This window comes from Mixophyes fleayi, chromosome 4 (assembly GCF_038048845.1).
Source record: "Mixophyes fleayi isolate aMixFle1 chromosome 4, aMixFle1.hap1, whole genome shotgun sequence".
Taxonomy (NCBI): domain Eukaryota; kingdom Metazoa; phylum Chordata; class Amphibia; order Anura; family Limnodynastidae; genus Mixophyes; species Mixophyes fleayi.
The window spans coordinates 337,189,158-337,208,451 of record NC_134405.1 but is presented as its reverse complement, the minus strand read 5'-3'; the positions used below and the strand labels follow the sequence as shown (position 1 = coordinate 337,208,451).

General features: G+C 43.9%; 1 long non-coding RNA gene across 2 annotated transcripts in view; it reads left to right on the top strand.

Moving 5' to 3' along the window:
- LOC142150310 (uncharacterized) overlaps positions 1–17,804 on the top strand; it is a 69,141-nt gene extending 51,337 nt beyond the window's left edge. Inside the window, exon 3 of one of the 2 annotated variants that reach the window (XR_012691076.1) lies at positions 17,763–17,804. This is a non-coding gene — a long non-coding RNA (uncharacterized LOC142150310). Of the gene's footprint in view, positions 1–6,426; positions 6,546–17,762 lie in introns of those variants that run through there. The other variant, XR_012691075.1, reaches the window with a different exon arrangement.
- Positions 17,805–19,294: the final 1,490 nt, after the last annotated feature.

Here is a 19,294-nt window from a genome sequence, read left to right as displayed (position 1 = left end):
GGGGGCATGTAGGGAGGTGTGAGTGGAATGCGGGTGGCATGTAGGGAGGTGTGAGTTGAATGTAGGGGGCATTTAGGTAGGTATGAGTGTAATGTGTGGGGACATGTAAGGAGGTGTGAGTGTAATGTGGGGGCATGTAGGGAGGTGTGAGTGGAATGTGGGGGGCATGTAGGGAGGTGTGAGTGGAATGCGGGTGGCATGTAGGTAGGTGTGAGTGTAATGTGTGGGGACATGTAAGGAGGTGTGAGTGTAATGTGTGGGGACATGTAGGGAGGTGTGAGTGTAATGTGTGGGGACATGTAAGGAGGTGTGAGTGTAATGTGTGGGGACATGTAGGGAGGTGTGAGTGTAATGTGTAGGGACATGTAGGGAGGTGTGAGTGTAATGTGTAGGGACATGTAGGGAGGTGTGAGTGTAATGTGTAGGGACATGTAAGGAGGTGTGAGTGTAATGTGTAGGGACATGTAGGGAGGTGTGAGTTGAATGTAGGGGGCATTTAGGTAGGTGTGAGTGGAATGTGGGGACATGTAGGGAGGTGTGAGTGTAATGTGTGGGGACATGTAAGGAGGTATGAGTGTAATGTGTAGGGACATGTAGGGAGGTGTGAGTGTAATGTGTAGGGACATGTAAGGAGGTGTGAGTGTAATGTGTGGGGACATGTAAGGAGGTGTGAGTTGAATGTAGGGGGCATGTAAGGAGGTGTGAGTGTAATGTGGGGGCATGTAGGGAGGTGTGAGTGGAATGTGGGGGGCATGTAGGGAGGTGTGAGTGGAATGCGGGTGGCATGTAGGGAGGTGTGAGTTGAATGTAGGGGGCATTTAGGTAGGTATGAGTGTAATGTGTGGGGACATGTAAGGAGGTGTGAGTGTAATGTGGGGGCATGTAGGGAGGTGTGAGTGGAATGTGGGGGGCATGTAGGGAGGTGTGAGTGGAATGCGGGTGGCATGTAGGTAGGTGTGAGTGTAATGTGTGGGGACATGTAAGGAGGTGTGAGTGTAATGTGTGGGGACATGTAGGGAGGTGTGAGTGTAATGTGTGGGGACATGTAAGGAGGTGTGAGTGTAATGTGTGGGGACATGTAGGGAGGTGTGAGTGTAATGTGTGGGGACATGTAGGGAGGTGTGAGTGTAATGTGTGGGGACATGTAGGGAGGTGTGAGTGTAATGTGGGGGCATTTAGGGAGGTGTGAGTTGAATGTAGGGGGCATTTAGGTAGGTATGAGTGTAATGTGTGGGGACATGTAAGGAGGTGTGAGTGTAATCTGTGGGGACATGTAGGGAGGTGTGAGTGTAATGTGTGGGGGCATGTAAGGAGGTGTGAGTGTAATGTGTGGGGACATGTAAGGAGGTGTGAGTGTAATGTGTGGGGACATGTAAGGAGGTGTGAGTGTAATGTGTGGGGACATGTAAGGAGGTGTGAGTGTAATGTGTGGGGACATGTAGGGAGGTGTGAGTGTAATGTGTGGGGACATGTAAGGAGGTGTGAGTGTAATGTGTGGGGACATGTAAGGAGGTGTGAGTGTAATGTGTGGGGACATGTAGGGAGGTGTGAGTGTAATGTGTGGGGACATGTAAGGAGGTGTGAGTGTAATGTGTGGGGACATGTAAGGAGGTGTGAGTGTAATGTGTGGGGACATGTAAGGAGGTGTGAGTGTAATGTGTGGGGACATGTAAGGAGGTGTGAGTTGAATGTAGGGGGCATGTAAGGAGGTGTGAGTGTAATGTGGGGGCATGTAGGGAGGTGTGAGTGGAATGTGGGGGGCATGTAGGGAGGTGTGAGTGGAATGCGGGTGGCATGTAGGGAGGTGTGAGTTGAATGTAGGGGGCATTTAGGTAGGTATGAGTGTAATGTGTGGGGACATGTAAGGAGGTGTGAGTGTAATCTGTGGGGACATGTAGGGAGGTGTGAGTGTAATGTGTGGGGACATGTAAGGAGGTGTGAGTGTAATGTGTGGGGACATGTAAGGAGGTGTGAGTGTAATGTGTGGGGACATGTAGGGAGGTGTGAGTGTAATGTGTGGGGACATGTAAGGAGGTATGAGTGTAATGTGTAGGGACATGTAGGGAGGTGTGAGTGTAATGTGTAGGGACATGTAAGGAGGTGTGAGTGTAATGTGTGGGGACATGTAAGGAGGTGTGAGTGTAATGTGTGGGGACATGTAAGGAGGTGTGAGTGTAATGTGTGGGGACATGTAGGGAGGTGTGAGTGTAATGTGTGGGGACATGTAAGGAGGTATGAGTGTAATGTGTAGGGACATGTAGGGAGGTGTGAGTGTAATGTGTAGGGACATGTAAGGAGGTGTGAGTGTAATGTGTGGGGACATGTAAGGAGGTGTGAGTTGAATGTAGGGGGCATGTAAGGAGGTGTGAGTGTAATGTGGGGGCATGTAGGGAGGTGTGAGTGGAATGTGGGGGGCATGTAGGGAGGTGTGAGTGGAATGCGGGTGGCATGTAGGGAGGTGTGAGTTGAATGTAGGGGGCATTTAGGTAGGTATGAGTGTAATGTGTGGGGACATGTAAGGAGGTGTGAGTGTAATCTGTGGGGACATGTAGGGAGGTGTGAGTGTAATGTGTGGGGGCATGTAAGGAGGTGTGAGTGTAATGTGTGGGGACATGTAAGGAGGTGTGAGTGTAATGTGTGGGGACATGTAAGGAGGTGTGAGTGTAATGTGTGGGGACATGTAAGGAGGTGTGAGTGTAATGTGTGGGGACATGTAGGGAGGTGTGAGTGTAATGTGTGGGGACATGTAAGGAGGTGTGAGTGTAATGTGTGGGGACATGTAAGGAGGTGTGAGTGTAATGTGTGGGGACATGTAGGGAGGTGTGAGTGTAATGTGTGGGGACATGTAAGGAGGTGTGAGTGTAATGTGTGGGGACATGTAAGGAGGTGTGAGTGTAATGTGTGGGGACATGTAAGGAGGTGCGAGTGTAATGTGTGGGGACATGTAAGGAGGTGTGAGTGGAATGTGTGGGGACATGTAAGGAGGTGTGAGTGTAATGTGTGGGGACATGTAATGAGGTGTGAGTGGAATGTGTGGGGACATGTAGGGAGGTGTGAGTGTAATGTGTGGGGACATGTAAGGAGGTGTGAGTGTAATGTGTGGGGACATGTAGGTAGGTGTGAGTGTAATGTGTGGGGACATGTAGGGAGGTGTGAGTGTAATGTGTGGGGACATGTAGGGAGGTGTGAGTGTAATGTGTGGGGACATGTAGGGAGGTGTGAGTGTAATGTGTAGGGACATGTAGGGAGGTGTGAGTGTAATGTGTAGGGACATGTAGGGAGGTGTGAGTGTAATGTGTAGGGACATGTAGGGAGGTGTGAGTGTAATGTGTGGGGACATGTAAGGAGGTGTGAGTTGAATGTAGGGGGCATGTAGGGAGGTGTGAGTGTAATGTGTGGGGACATGTAGGGAGGTGTGAGTGTAATGTGGGGGCATGTAGGGAGGTGTGAGTGTAATGTGTGGGGACATGTAGGGAGGTGTGAGTGTAATGTGTGGGGACATGTAAGGAGGTGTGAGTGTAATGTGTGGGGACATGTAAGGAGGTGTGAGTGTAATGTGTGGGGACATGTAAGGAGGTGTGAGTGTAATCTGTGGGGACATGTAAGGAGGTGTGAGTGTAATGTGTGGGGACATGTAAGGAGGTGTGAGTGTAATGTGTGGGGACATGTAGGGAGGTGTGAGTGTAATGTGTGGGGACATGTAGGGAGGTGTGAGTGTAATGTGTGGGGACATGTAGGGAGGTGTGAGTGTAATGTGTGGGGACATGTAAGGAGGTGTGAGTGTAATGTGTGGGGACATGTAGGGAGGTGTGAGTGTAATGTGTGGGGACATGTAGGGAGGTGTGAGTGTAATGTGTGGGGACATGTAGGGAGGTGTGAGTGTAATGTGTGGGGACATGTAGGGAGGTGTGAGTGTAATGTGTGGGGACATGTAGGGAGGTGTGAGTGTAATGTGTGGGGACATGTAGGGAGGTGTGAGTGTAATGTGTGGGGACATGTAAGGAGGTGTGAGTTGAATGTAGGGGGCATGTAGGGAGGTGTGAGTGTAATGTGTGGGGACATGTAGGGAGGTGTGAGTGTAATGTGGGGGCATGTAGGGAGGTGTGAGTGTAATGTGTGGGGACATGTAGGGAGGTGTGAGTGTAATGTGTGGGGACATGTAAGGAGGTGTGAGTGTAATGTGTGGGGACATGTAAGGAGGTATGAGTGTAATGTGTGGGGACATGTAAGGAGGTGTGAGTGTAATCTGTGGGGACATGTAAGGAGGTGTGAGTGGAATGTGTGGGGACATGTAAGGAGGTGTGAGTGTAATGTGTGGGGACATGTAAGGAGGTGTGAGTGTAATGTGTGGGGACATGTAAGGAGGTGTGAGTGGAATGTGTGGGGACATGTAAGGAGGTGTGAGTGTAATCTGTGGGGACATGTAAGGAGGTGTGAGTGTAATGTGTGGGGACATGTAGGGAGGTGTGAGTGTAATGTGTGGGGACATGTAGGGAGGTGTGAGTGTAATGTGTGGGGACATGTAAGGAGGTGTGAGTGTAATGTGTGGGGACATGTAGGGAGGTGTGAGTGTAATGTGTGGGGACATGTAGGGAGGTGTGAGTGTAATGTGTGGGGACATGTAGGGAGGTGTGAGTGTAATGTGTGGGGACATGTAGGGAGGTGTGAGTGTAATGTGTGGGGACATGTAGGGAGGTGTGAGTGTAATGTGTGGGGACATGTAGGGAGGTGTGAGTGTAATGTGTGGGGACATGTAAGGAGGTGTGAGTTGAATGTAGGGGGCATGTAGGGAGGTGTGAGTGTAATGTGTGGGGACATGTAGGGAGGTGTGAGTGTAATGTGGGGGCATGTAGGGAGGTGTGAGTGTAATGTGTGGGGACATGTAGGGAGGTGTGAGTGTAATGTGTGGGGACATGTAAGGAGGTGTGAGTGTAATGTGTGGGGACATGTAAGGAGGTATGAGTGTAATGTGTGGGGACATGTAAGGAGGTGTGAGTGTAATCTGTGGGGACATGTAAGGAGGTGTGAGTGTAATGTGTGGGGACATGTAAGGAGGTGTGAGTGTAATGTGTGGGGACATGTAAGGAGGTGTGAGTGTAATGTGTGGGGACATGTAAGGAGGTGTGAGTGGAATGTGTGGGGACATGTAAGGAGGTGTGAGTGTAATCTGTGGGGACATGTAAGGAGGTGTGAGTGGAATGTGGGGGGACATGTAGGTAGGTAGGTAGGTGTGAGTGGAATGTGGGGGCATGTAAGGAGGTGTGAGTGGAATGTGTGGGGACATGTAGGGAGATGTGAGTGGAATGTGAGAGACATGCAGGGAAGTGTGAATGTAATGTGTGGGGACATGTAGGGAGATGTGAGTGTAATGTGTGGGGAGATGTGAGTGGAATGTAAGAGACATGCAGGGAAGTGTGAGTGGAATGTGGGGGGCATGTAGGGAGATGTGAGTGGAATGTAAGAGACATGCAGGGAAGTGTGAATGTAATGTGTGGGGACATGTAGGGAGATGTGAGTGTAATGTGTGGGGAGATGTGAGTGGAATGTAAGAGACATGCAGGGAAGTGTGAGTGGAATGTGTGGGGACATGTAGGGAGATGTGAGTGTAATGTGTGGGGAGATGTGAGTGGAATGTAAGAGACATGCAGGGAAGTGTGAGTGGAATGTGGGGGGCATGTTGGGAGGTTATTTTGGGTATTTTCTTTTATTCCTGAAATTAAGGGTAATGTGCAGCCCTTTCGGAGGTTGCAGGGTTGCACATCACTGCCTTAGACTGATGCTATTAGTTTTGGCATTAGGGAAGACTTATCAGAGTCTCCTGTGACTTATCAAGGAATCCCCTGGCTGAAAAGAAGCATAAATGTACAGTACGTATTTAATAGGTGAAGGTTGCTCTTTGAGTCATAATCTTTTTCTGTGACTTGACCTCAACTGATAGTGCTAGAAGCATTTACAGTCTGGGAATAAAAGATATGTCTTCCAAAATTCAGTTTACTTGTTATTGGTTGTTGGCTAAATGCTTCTTACATAGATCTGAAAGAGTAAAAATGTTCCAACAAGTGATTTATGCTTGTTTGATTGACTGTAATGTTTGAATGGTTGCATTGAGTTGGTATTCCTCTGCTCCCCATCGTAAAATCTCCCTCTCACCCTAAAGACTTGTACAGACCTTAAAACTCCACGTTTTCAGAATATTGTTTTATTTTCTTTGTCATCATTTTTTATCTCTAAACTGGAACATTGTGTTTTATTGACATATCTGTCCTGTTAATGTGTTAAGTGTTATCCCTTTGTTACAGTATCATGCAGGGAACATGATGTGCAGAGTGAATACTTAAATCTATGGTCAAGATATTGAAAAGAGACATTAATGAGAAGTAACAGATGTTTTTTTTTTTTTGTTTCTTATTATTGTGTTATCTGCAGAACCTGATCCTGTAAATGGAGCGAGAGATATCATAATGCGAGCGCTGGGTGGTCTTGTAGAAACAGTGGTTCCAGATCAGGGAAATACAGGGACAAAATAAAAGTTAGTTTGAAATTTTTTTGTGAATAAGGGAATGCCCTAAGTTTTAATGTATTCAAACTCTGAGATATTGCAGCCAGGCCCCTGTACAGCAATTTCTTGGGTCCCTTTATGTAGCTGCAGCAAGGGGTGTGGTCACGCCAGGTTGGTAGCTCCTCCCAGTGTACAGGCAGACGAGGGCCCCCAGGCATCCCAGGTCCCGGTACTCTGTACCTGCTCTCCCTCCTCTCTGCACCCCTGAATACAGCATGTGGTATGAAAATGTGCATCCTGCTACAAGGGACTCAAAACAATCCTGTTGGATCGCATCAGGTTTGGTCACCTGTGGTGTGGAAATGTTGGAAACAAATTCTGTTGATGGTCCCGAAATCCATGTGTGGCCAGTCTTAGCCATCAGTGACTCATGTTTTGCCTGGATCAGTGGCGGATCCAGGGGGGGGGCGATCGGGGCAAAACAGTAGAGATCTTCGCTTAGGAGGGTCTTACCGGTAATCGAATTTCCATAACAATCGCAAAATGCAAAGTTAATAAAGAAACAAAAATTAAAAAATAACTCATAATAAAACATGAAAAGAATCAGTAACTTGTCCAGGGTTTGTCAACATTATTACAATGGGAATTATATTTAAAGTATTTTATTTGAACTAAATAGAAATAAAAAGATGACTAGATGCTCCCATATGTACCGAAATCTACAGTTATTATAGGAACTGTTCCTGTATATAGTTTTTCACATTAATGGCAATCTTGTACTCCTGTAACCTTCAGATTTGCAGTACACAGCGGAAACGGGGACAGTTCACAAAGAGGCAACTAAATGTCTGGATGATACAGACTTTCAGGCCAATGGAATAATGCAAAGAATAACTATAACTGACTTCAAGATCCTGAAAAAGGAAAACATGTTTATAAGACATCGTTCTGCTTTACACTTAATAAAATTCTAGCAGATTATTTTTCACCTAAAACATTATTAAGTGCAAGAGAACAGCTGACTCATTTACACAATCTGACAGCGGACTGACGAAATTTAGGAGAACTTAGAACAGGTCGTAAAGATGAACTGAAATACTGTGAGATTGGTTTCATTGGGTGACAGAGCTACAGAGTGTGAGTCACCAAACTTATTCTACAATATTCTCAAAGGACGACAAACTTACCTAGTTTTAAGCAAACACACCACACATACATACACACACACTATATGCACACCACACTCACACTGCATACACACTCCACACACACATACACGCACACAATACACACTATATACATATATATATGCACACACCACACTCACACACATCATACACACCACACTCACATGCATACAATGCACACACAGACGCACACACTCAACTCTGGCCCCATAGTCACCGCACTTCTTATAATTCCGCCCCAGGCTCCCACGCTCATGTACACATCTAAAACATACTTGCCAACTCTTCTTGAATGTCAGGGAGACTCCCTGAAATAGGGGTGATCTCCCTCACTCCCTGAAGAGTCTGGCATTCTCCCTGATGCTGAGCCAGTACAAGACGTGGTTGGCTTCGCCATCTGTGGCATGATGACACAGTTCAGAAATTGTGTCCTATGTCCATGTATTGATGCCTATGGAGGTGGCCATTTTCATGGAGACCAAGATTTAATCAATGACTGACAGGTAAGACAACATGACTTCAGTAATGGAGACAGAAATGTAAAAGACACTTCCGTCTCTAGAGATTCATTAGCTGCTTTTCTTTAACGCATAGTTGCCTACTCTCCCGGAATGGCAGGGAGACTCCCGCTTTTCTGGAAGACACTCCGAGAGAGCAGGGCAACCTCCCGATTCTTGCCCCCGTAATAGATAAGTGACGGGGGGTGGGGGGGTGGGGCTTAATGACGCAAATAATGTGTCATCTTAGCCCCGCCCCCTGATGTAATTGGCCAAAATTGTGACACCGTTTAGGGTGCGGGGCTAAAATGATGTGATTCGTCGCGCTCACCACCCCGGGATCTCCCTGAAGCTAACGAGGAAAAGTTGGCAAGTATGAGCTAAAACCACCAACACACTCACGCCACGGGCAACGATTGATTCGTGATTGCTACTATATATTTCAAAAATTGCAGTCAACAACAGTATTGTATCTTCTTCATGGAGTTAATGCACAAAATGTGTTTAATATGTGTGCACAACTCATTTTACAGATGCAGTTACACCTTTAGGTTCCCCATTTCACGTGGTCATATTTCGTTTGAACAGATATTCGGCGATGCACCAAATTTAGCAATTTTTTTTAAAAAAAACCTCCTCAAAGTACAGCCTAATATGAAATCTGGGATTTACAGTTTTGCTGAAAACTAGACGGTTATGAGGAACACGCCGCATTCTGTATGGGAAACTGCAGAGCGATCATATGTCTGTGCAGCAATTGTCATCATGTAATTGCAGCTCCTTATAGACGGGCACATTGTGAAACAGTTGCTGAACGTGTGATCACAAACCGGGAATCTAAGTAAATTCATATTTATTTCCTGTAGTTCCATAAAAGGATTAGAATCCATGTGAACGTCTTAGCTGCTGTCAGGTGCATTTAAAATAAATAATAACTTATAACTGATCCATTTATTGCTTTCGTTTTCACAATGTCTGCTTACACTTTATTTAGGTTAGGGGGGCACTTTTAAAGGATGGTTGCCTGTGCTGCATGTGTGTCAACTTACACTTACAACGATTTAATTGTGTCCCATATTTTACTCTGTACTTTTAAGATATGTGCGATTTGTAATAGTAAGTAAAATGTGTCCAGTCACCTTCAGTGTGGATCGTACACCAGACATATTGGCTGTGTTGGATGACGTCACAGCAAAGCGGGACTTGTCTTAAAGCGGCGATGGACGGACCCAGCTGTCATTGATGTAATGTAACACACCGAGTCGTCCCATGAAGACATCTGCATCCTGGTAAGTAGTTTTTTTTCAGGTCGCTGTAGTATCAAGTCGGTGTCCTCCTGTCGTCCTCCTCTTTTTCGGGGTAGTCAGTACCGTTAATAGGTGCTACACCCTTTCATCCAATTATCAGACCAATCAAACGATAAACGACCGTACGCCCTATATCACATTAGTGTGTACGCTCCAACGATGAAAGATTATCGTTCCAAAGCTCATCATATCGTTTCATTTGATTTTATAAACAGAACTAAAAATCTCATTCAACGATGGAACGATATTGTTCCAATCCTGCAGTGTCTGCACTCAGGACCGGCAGTGTCCATAGATCTCTATGGAGTGTGCAGGATCTTTTCAGCCGATGGTTACGACAGATGAAGAGCACAGATCTGACGGTAAATATTGTAAAGTGTGTGCACAGGAATCGGCTACTGCTTGGGTCTCTTTTTTTTTTTTTAATCGTTGGTAAAATCGTTAAGCATCTGAAGAAATTATGTCTACTGTGTACCCGGCCTAAAACACTAAATGATTGTCCTGTGTCATCTTGTACCTACAGCTGCTCCATGTATGGCCAGTGTAGGGACTAACTTCTCCCCCTAGTGGATCATAATTGAAATATCGGGATAGTGCAATAAATTGTGTCGGCCTGCAGCTGTAATGGAAAGTTTCCTTAGCGGGAATGCGCACAGATTTATTTTGTGCTCTTTGGGCTAATGGCTGCCTGTGCAGAAGTAGGGTCTAATCATTTGCCTGGGTTTGTCTTACAAGCAGTTTAGATATTTTTATCTGCTGGAACATTATAAAAACTATTCAGCTTGCGTGACAATAACCGGACAGATCTTCACACATCTGCATGCCGTACTATTAATCTGATTTATTTCCCATGTAACGATAATTGTGGTACAAGCCAGAGTACCTTTCGTGGGTCTAAGTTTTCATTGAGATATCCAGTTGCTAGTCCATAAAATAAGTTTAATAGGATCTAGCAGGTAATGGAAATATTTGGCCCTTCCCATGAATAACTCAGAACAATAGGAATTTTATATCTGAGACAGGCTAACGCCACTTATGTCTATATTTTCCTATCGTATTCTCAATAAACTAACGTAATAATTCTCCTAATAGAATCCTGCACCTACACCCTTTATTTCTCAGGTTACCAGCACGGATAGGTCCTTGGAACAGTCTGTGTTATCTTCAGTTTTGTTGGCGACTGCTACAGAGAACCGACATGAAACTCTATATATTGATGTCATGCTGGTGGAAACTGCTATTCACAAAAGGAGTTTAAGCTGCTCCCCAGCTCAGTCGCCTTATTAAACTGCCGGCGTGAATACAGTCAAGCTGACATTCGCGTTCCCCGGTCGTCGGGCACAGTGCGGGATTACGGCATACTTGCCAACTTGCTGAAGTTGACTTCCGGGAGCCTGCCGGGGGAGGTGGGCGTGATGGGGGCGGGGCTGCAAAATTTGCGTCATTTTGGCCCCGCCCTAGTGATGTAATGACACAAATGTCATTTGACAGTAGGGGGTGGGGCCAAACGCTGCGATTCCCGGTGAAACACAGCGTTTTGGACCTAATTCTGCCAGATGCAGGAAATCCGCGAGACTCTCGCAAAATGCGGGAGTCTCCTGGACATTCCGGGAGAGTTGGATTAAGTATGGATTAAGGGTGCAGTAATAGTTCATTAGTAATTGTCTACGACAAGCAAAAGCAATTAAAATGAGCTTAGGCTGCTACTGGTAGGTACCTGTAACTGGGAAAAGTCACTCTTCATTAAGATATGACGAATATTATATTAAAAGTTAGATGAAAGTGGAGTTAGCCTTAATGTAAAAATAGCAGTAAAAGTCTTGCACGGTTATCTGGTGCGTTTTGCAGAAGACAATCGCCTCTTGCACTTGCTCAGTCTGTCAGTATGTCATTATGTACTCAATAATTAGGAGCAGTATGATATCACTAAGTTGTGCAGTTCAAGTTTCAACATAATCTGAAAAGCAAAGAGTACCTCTAGATGTGAAGGTAACTTAATGTAAATATGTTTTTTTTAAAAAATATACATAGAAGTATTGTAACGTTATGTAAGCTCTTTATTTACTTTCTGCCACGCCCCCAGACCCGTACATAACCCATGTAGATCCCACCCCGGTTGTTCCTCATGTCTCGCATATTCTTCCTGCAAATTTGTCATTTCTAATCATGATATTTTGACGTGGCCTCATAACAATTCGACCTCGCGTCCGTCCCGCTCAGCCTCTGTTTCCCTCAATGCAGTCACTCTATAAATCTGGGAATTAGAAATTCTTAAATAAGCGCCTGGAGGGGGGGGGGGGGGGGCATCTGAAATATTCAAAGTAGAACGGTGAAATGCTCATACAGTTCTAACCACAAAAGATGTTCTCCCCTCTGTATAAAGAACTTGTTCCCCACAAAACACGGGAATAGGAGCTGTGAGCAGTTGTCGTTGCTTTAAGTAAGAAGAGCTGCAGATTTAAGATGGGGAGACTGGAATATATAAAGAATCCCTGTATCAACTAAAGGAATTTTTGCCACCCGCTAGTGGGAGGAGTCAGCTGATTAATGCTGTTCTATACAAAGTACAAATACAATCAGATGGGGTGAATAGGGCACCTTTTTAGGGGTGTTCCTTGCTGATATTTTCTCTCCAAAAAAGGACTTTATTTTTGTACCAGATTTGAGCGACCAGAGATCAGGGGGTAGGTTTACTAAAACTTCTAAAAATAATTCAGTTTTGGATTCACGTGAATCCTAAAAAGAATTTGGACCTAGTTTGTCAATTCCAATGAAAAGTTTGAATTCTAGAACCTATTTGCTGAACCGGAACAGAGAATAGTTAGACAGTCCTTATTGTTCGGCTAAGCCACTTTTATTCCCTCATTGGTCGCCTAAGGGTGCGTGCAGTGGTTTTAGCTAAATGTCCCCGGGTGCATAATTTAAGCCACCCCCCCACCCACTTCCCCCACATTCTGGAACTCCAACTAAAACCCGTCATTGCCCCAATATCTGATAAACAATATGGTTCCGAGCACGGGTTTACTCTTGGGTGTAAAGTTATGGTATTCTCTAAGCTTTCGACACGCAGTTAAACTGGACTTTAATTGAAGTCAATGGAAATTCCAGTGGACTCTGACACCTTTTAGTTTGTTTACTGTGTCAACCTATACTTAACCACAGGCAACCTATACTCTTCTAACATTGTCTTTTTATCTAAGTGACATTGATGCAAATCTATCACCATCACCATTTATATATATAGCGCCACTGATTCCGCAGCGCTGTACAGAGAACTCATTTACATCAGTCCATGCCCCATTGGAGCTTACAGTCTATATTCCCTAACATACACAGACAGAGAGAGAGAGAGAGAGAGAGAGAGAGAGACTAGGGTCAATTTTAATAGCAGCCAATTAACCTACCAGTATGTTTTTGGAGTGGTGGGAGGAAACCGAAGCACCCGGAGGAGACCCACGCAAACATGGGGAGAACATACAAACTATACACAGATAAGACCATGGTCGGCAATTGAACTCATAACCCCAGTGCTGTGAGGCAGAAATGCTAACCACTGAGCCACCGTGCTGCACCTGATAGACAGCTTTGCACTACTAATAAGTTTATTTAGTAATAGTGTTGTGTGCTCAGATGTGTTATTATCCGTAGCAATCAGATGTTATTTTTCATTAGTATTCATTTGCAAACTGCACTAGAAAAACGACGCAGTGCAATTGGTTGATATCTGTTACAGTTTTACTAAAATGAAAAGTGAAGGTGTTGCCCATAGCAATGAATCAGATTCTAGCTATCATTTATCCAGTACAGTCTATAATATTATAGCTAGAATTTGATTGGTTGCTACGGGCATCATCTCCACTTTTCCTTTTTAGAAGGTTTAGTAAATCTCCCTCTTATGTCTAATAGCACTTAGCCACTTTGCATAAATGAGGTTACCTAAATATATGTAACGTGGTAGATGCAAGTGCAGAAAAGCATAATAATGACATTTTCTCTTATGATTTCAGAAGACTGTCCATTTTTACTGTGAATATATAGGAAAAATGACAATAATCAATGTATTTTCAGTATTTTTTTTTTTAACATACACACAATGGGCCGATTTATGTTGGGACGCTCATCTGTTTGCTTAGTAACTGCGCTTGGTTTCAGCTTGCACCCGCTACAGGTCAGGTGTAAGTGCCGACCGATGACTGACATGGTCATTTGATTTAACAGTTACACGTATGCGTGCCGCCGGCTAGCATAGAACAGCTGCATGCAGCCAAGACTATAAAATTGAATTATATGCACACTACACATTGAAAACAGCATTATTTATGCAATTAATGTAAAACATATATATATATATATTTTAAATTATGTTTAAAAATTAATCTTTATAGCAATGATTATACTAAAAACAGTTTTTATTAGAGATGCTCGGGCTCAGTTCCCCGAGAACCGAACGCACCCGAAGTTAGCAGATCTGAGTACCGAGCCGAGTCGGTATTTTCGCGCGCCCTCGGAATTGAAAATGAGGCAAAATGCCAGTGTTACGTTGTCAGATCTCGGATCTTGTGAGCTTTGGATTCTATAAGTACCGCCCTCCGCGGCGATCCAGCGCCATTTCACAGAGGGACACAGAAGGGGTAGCGCAGTTTTTGGCAGTCTCTATAGTGCAGTTGGGCAGCGTCATAGGTAGAATAGAAGGAGGAGGGGTAGCAGTGTTCTTCAAAGTCTCCAGTGACATTCAGGAGAGCTCCATTGCTAATTGTCATTGCTGAAATAGAAATAATAGGTCTGGCAGGCTTGGTCTTCTAAATCTGCAGTCTTTGTTTGAAAGTGTATGAAAATAATATTGTGAATAAAATTGACTGCAAATGTCTTGAAATTAGTGTTATTGAGGTTAATAATAATGTAGGGGTGAGGAGTTTGTATGTTCTCCCGTGTTTGCGTGTGTTTCCTCCTGGTGCTCCGGTTTCCTCCCACACTCCAAAAACATACCGATAGTTTAATTGGCTGCTAACAAATTGACCCTAGTCTATCTGTGTCTATCTGTCTGTGTGTGTATATTAGGTAAATTAGACTGGAAGCCCCAATGGGGCAGGGACTGATGTGAGTGAGTTCTCTGCACAGCGCTGCGGAATTAGTGGTGCTATATAAATAATACCCCATTCATACTGCACCAAAATCCCAGGTTTTTGCCGGGGCGAGCTCAAACGACCCGGGTCTTGGTGCAGTATGAATGGTACAAGTCAAAAATCCCGGGTCTAAAAACCCGGGTCTTCAACCCACGATTTATCGAGGGGTAATTCCCGGGTTGGACCCGGGTTGCCTGCACTATGAATGGTGCAACCCGGGTTTTTCAACCCGGGTTGCACAGAAAACAAGCTGATTGGCTGTCTGCCTGTCTCTGGAGGATGATGTCATCGGTGGGAGCCCGTGGAAGATTCGAGAAGGAGTTTAGGAGAAATGGTGGAGTGCAGATCAAGCTGAAGCAGAATCGGAGTTTTGCATCCCACTTTTGCATCATCTTTATGCGTCAAAAAACCAGTCACCTTTCAATGACATCACCATTTTTCAGCCAATGAAAACTGCTCTGGTGATGACTCCCACAAATTGCCAGGGCACAGACTTGTGCAGTATGAATGGGGTCAACCCGGGAAATTCCCGGGTCCGAGGTGCAGTATGAATGGTGCTTCTGAGCTGGGACGCTCCGAGCCCCGGCAAAAACCCGGCTTGAAAAACCCGGGATATTGCCGGGGGGCGGCAGTATGAAAGCGGTATAAATAGTGCTGATGAAGATGTGAAAACTAGGCACAAGTTATGTGCTCTTTTACAGCACAAAGTTACGTTTGAACTCGAATAAGGCCCAACAGTATAAAATATGGACACTAATGTAAAAAATCCTACATTGTGTGTGTGTGTGTGTGTATATATATATATATATATATATATATATATATATATACAGATCAGCTCAGTAATTATATGTTAGCGCAAATTAGCAGCCTGAAACTTCTAAGTCGTTAGCACTCTATAAATCTCTAGCATGTGTAATCTACAGAACGCAGGTCCTGGGAAAGTAAATATTTAGTTTGATATCTCTCTTAACTCAAGTTTGAAGTTATATTTTGGTAAGGATGCACTCCTCCCTCTAAATGATTTACGCTCCCTGCAGGTGACTTGCTAATAGCGAGCTGGGAACGCTTATAGAGAGGTAATACGACGGCGAGCCTTCTCCAGTGGAAATAGAGGAAGCGGAGGCCGTCAGATCGTATGATACGGCAAGCCCATAAAACTGAGAGTTTAGACTTGCCCAAAAGTGATTTATTTTGGCGCATCGAACAAGAGTGTTTTTCTGTGGCCAAATTATGTAATATAAGACTCAACCTGAGTTATATTAAATGGTGAGTGTTATGTAACTTTACACAATAGGTAGGGCTTAGACTAATAATAGTATACAGTATATAATATTATTATTATTATTACTACATAATAGTATATACTAGTATTTGTTTTTAAGATTTTAGTGTGACATGAATTAAAGTAGAAGTATCCCAAGTCACCCCAAGTTTATTTTGTTATTATGTAGAAGACTTCTCTGAAATTCTAAAAACAGCAATTAAGTCGGTTGTTCAACTGCCGCTGCCAGTTTCTGTGAAGGTCTGCCCCACATCTTAAGTCCCTGAAATATATCAATAAATTGACACAAACATTTTTATAGCTCATTTACCTATTTACATTATATACCGTAATTAAAGCTAGCTAATTACAGCACAGCATTTCTGTTTCCATTGAAAACTCTTTTTATACAGCCTGTTATATACAGAATAATTCCACCCACTGTTAGAAAAATCATCATGGTCGCTCCCAGTGAATAAAAATTGAGATGGTAAAAAAACCGATGGAAGTCTGTATAACATACCTAGATATCGCTTTCACATGTATGAACAGATACATGGGGGTAAATTTATAAAGCCGCGGGTTTGAAAAAGTAAAGATGTTGCCTATAGCAACCAATCAGATTCTAGTTATCATTTATTTAGTACCTTCTACAAAATGACAGCTAGAATCTGATTGGTTGTTATAGGCAACATCTCCACTTTTTCAAACCCGCAGCTTAGTAAATCTAGCCCTAGGAGTCCTAAGTTCAACAGTAAGAGAGAATTTGTCACAAAGTTGAATAAAGTAATTAAAGATCTAAAATATAGCGCAGTTTGGGGTTGCTTTCTGTACGACAATGCCACAGAAAATTTCCATAATACTTTGAATGATTTCTCTCGGCATTACAATTGATGGCTCAGTTTTTTTTTATTAAAGCATTAATAAATTGGACTGATTCAAGTTGAACCATTTGGATGGTTGCATAATTTGAAATAAGTTAATAACACAGTGTATAGAGGGTTTGGATCGTAGTATAATTAATGTCACAATGCCATATTAAGACTTAGCAGCGTGATGTAGGATGCATGGAGGGTTCATGTGTTTTAAACATACTTGCTGACTTTGTAGACCTGCCCTCTAGGAGATGCGGACAAGAGGTCTACAAAGTCATGGTCGGCAGGATGGGGTGATGCGTTTCAGGTCATCGCCACCCACCGCTGCACCGTGGCCCACCCACTGGTTTGTGATGAAATGAATACAAGAATCGCTCAGGTCGTGATGCCAGCCGATTGCATCATTGTAACCTCATCTCTTCCTAGTTTTCCTGACTTCTCTGTAACTGCAGCCGACGTGCCTTCTATGTGACATCTCTGGTTCCTAGCCTATCGATAGGCTACTGCCTCATGAATATTAATTCAGCCCGAGAAATGGCTGCCTCCGCCGTGACCAGCACACGTTATTTCTTTAGCTAAATTGTACCTTTTATGAACTTTTCCTTAGTCTCCTCTGTTTTTTTTTCCGTGGCGGTTTCATTTTAATATGAACATTTAACATATGCTATTTTTGGGGTAGGTTTGCTGTTTTTGGACGGAGGAACCACTCTCCAGTCACTGCAGAGTTGAAATGACGTGCGCAAATTGTAAGCTCCTCAACGTCAAACTCCTGACAGTGCTTATCGACTGCGACTGCTAAAGCACGGCGCTCAGTTCGTTTTTTTTGTTCGCCGTCAGCACTTTGTGACACTAATAACAACAGTGTGAGCGAAAGACAAATGCTGGATTGAGAACGAATGGCTTTTCTTGCTACACAAGTAAAAAATTCAGCTTATTAAGTTAACACAATTTCCACATAACATTTGGAAAAATAAACAGTCTAAAGATGTTACTTTTTTTTTTTTTTCAAGGGAAAGAAAACAGCTCGGGAAGAATATTGGAAGCAGAGAGGTCTTCAGAGTTTGGGCGCCGTTTCCATGTGAACTTTTCCAAACTCAACTCATCTTATTGTTTTGTGTGGATTTCGTTTCTCTTCCCCAGGGTTTGCGTTTAACCCCTCGGATATCGGAACCTCCTCGATTCTGGAAATCTGTGATAGGGTCAAACGCAGACAGAATGAGTCACACGTATTAATGTTCTTGCCGACACACCCAAGTGCAAAGTCTCCGAATGAGTAGCATCTAATTGATCAGAGCCACCGTCTAAACGCTCCATCAAAGTGCTGATTTGACTTTGGGTTTTCATCCAGTGGGTATTAGACACATTGCATGGAAACAAAATATGTTCTACATTACACTAGAATTAAACCCAACTCTGAAAGATGTTTTTTCCAAAAGTTATTGTCTGGTAATAGCAATGGTTTATACCAGCATGTTATGCAATAATGTGGTGCCTATAAGCACAGTTCCATTCACATTTTGGGGCGATATTTTTTCATATCTCAGCAGAGTAATTAAAGGAAATCTACATCCAATAATGTGCAATTTAGTGGAGTCAAGGGCGTTCCTGCCATGATGTGTACAATGTACCTCTGGAGGCAACCCCTGTAGGGGGCAGCAGTAGGGTTTATTCAAATGAGTTTTATTGAAATTATTATTATTATCTTTTGTTTATAAGGCGCCACAAATGGTCCGCAGCGCCGTAAATGTCATACACATAAAACAGTGATCCCTAGCACATAACAAGATACATGAAGAACAAAATACAAAGACCAGATATACTGAATGAATAAAAACATAAATAATAATATAAAGGTAACACGGTAATGTAGATCAAATTATATGAGGGACAGTGAGTGAGAGTGATGGTAGAAATCAGCAAGAAGAAGGCCTAAGCTTAAGAAAACAGGGCCAGGGAAACAAGCCAACAGGTACAGAGGGTGATGGAATATAAGAAGGAGAACACAAGAAAAGAGGGCCCTGCTCCTGAGAGCTTACATCCTAAAGGGAAGGGGGAGACACAAATATGGTGGTACTGACTGGGGGAGAGAGCTAGGACAAGGGAGTTAGTTAGGAGGGAGGCTGATAGACTTGAATAAAGAAATGAGTCTTAAGGGCACGCTTGAAACCTTTGAGAGTAGTGGTTAACCTGATGGAACGTGGAAGATCGTTCCACAGCTGGGGAGCAGCCCGAGCAAAGTCCTGGAGACGGGAGTGGGATGAGGTGATCAGTGAAGTAGTGAGGCGGTGGTCACAGGCAGAGCGGAGGGGGCAGGTAGGAGTGTAGGTAGAGATGAGATTGGAGATGTGGGGGAGGGATTGATTGAGAACTTTGAAGGTGAGGGTGAGGAGTTTAAATGTAATTCTCTAATACAAAGCTTTCATTATGAACAAATTGAAATACTGTCCCAGGCCCAGGTGCCAGAGAAGGCAACCTTGGCTTAGCACCCATCATAACCGAGGGTGGGCACAATTAATATTTATTTAAACATACAACGAACTAT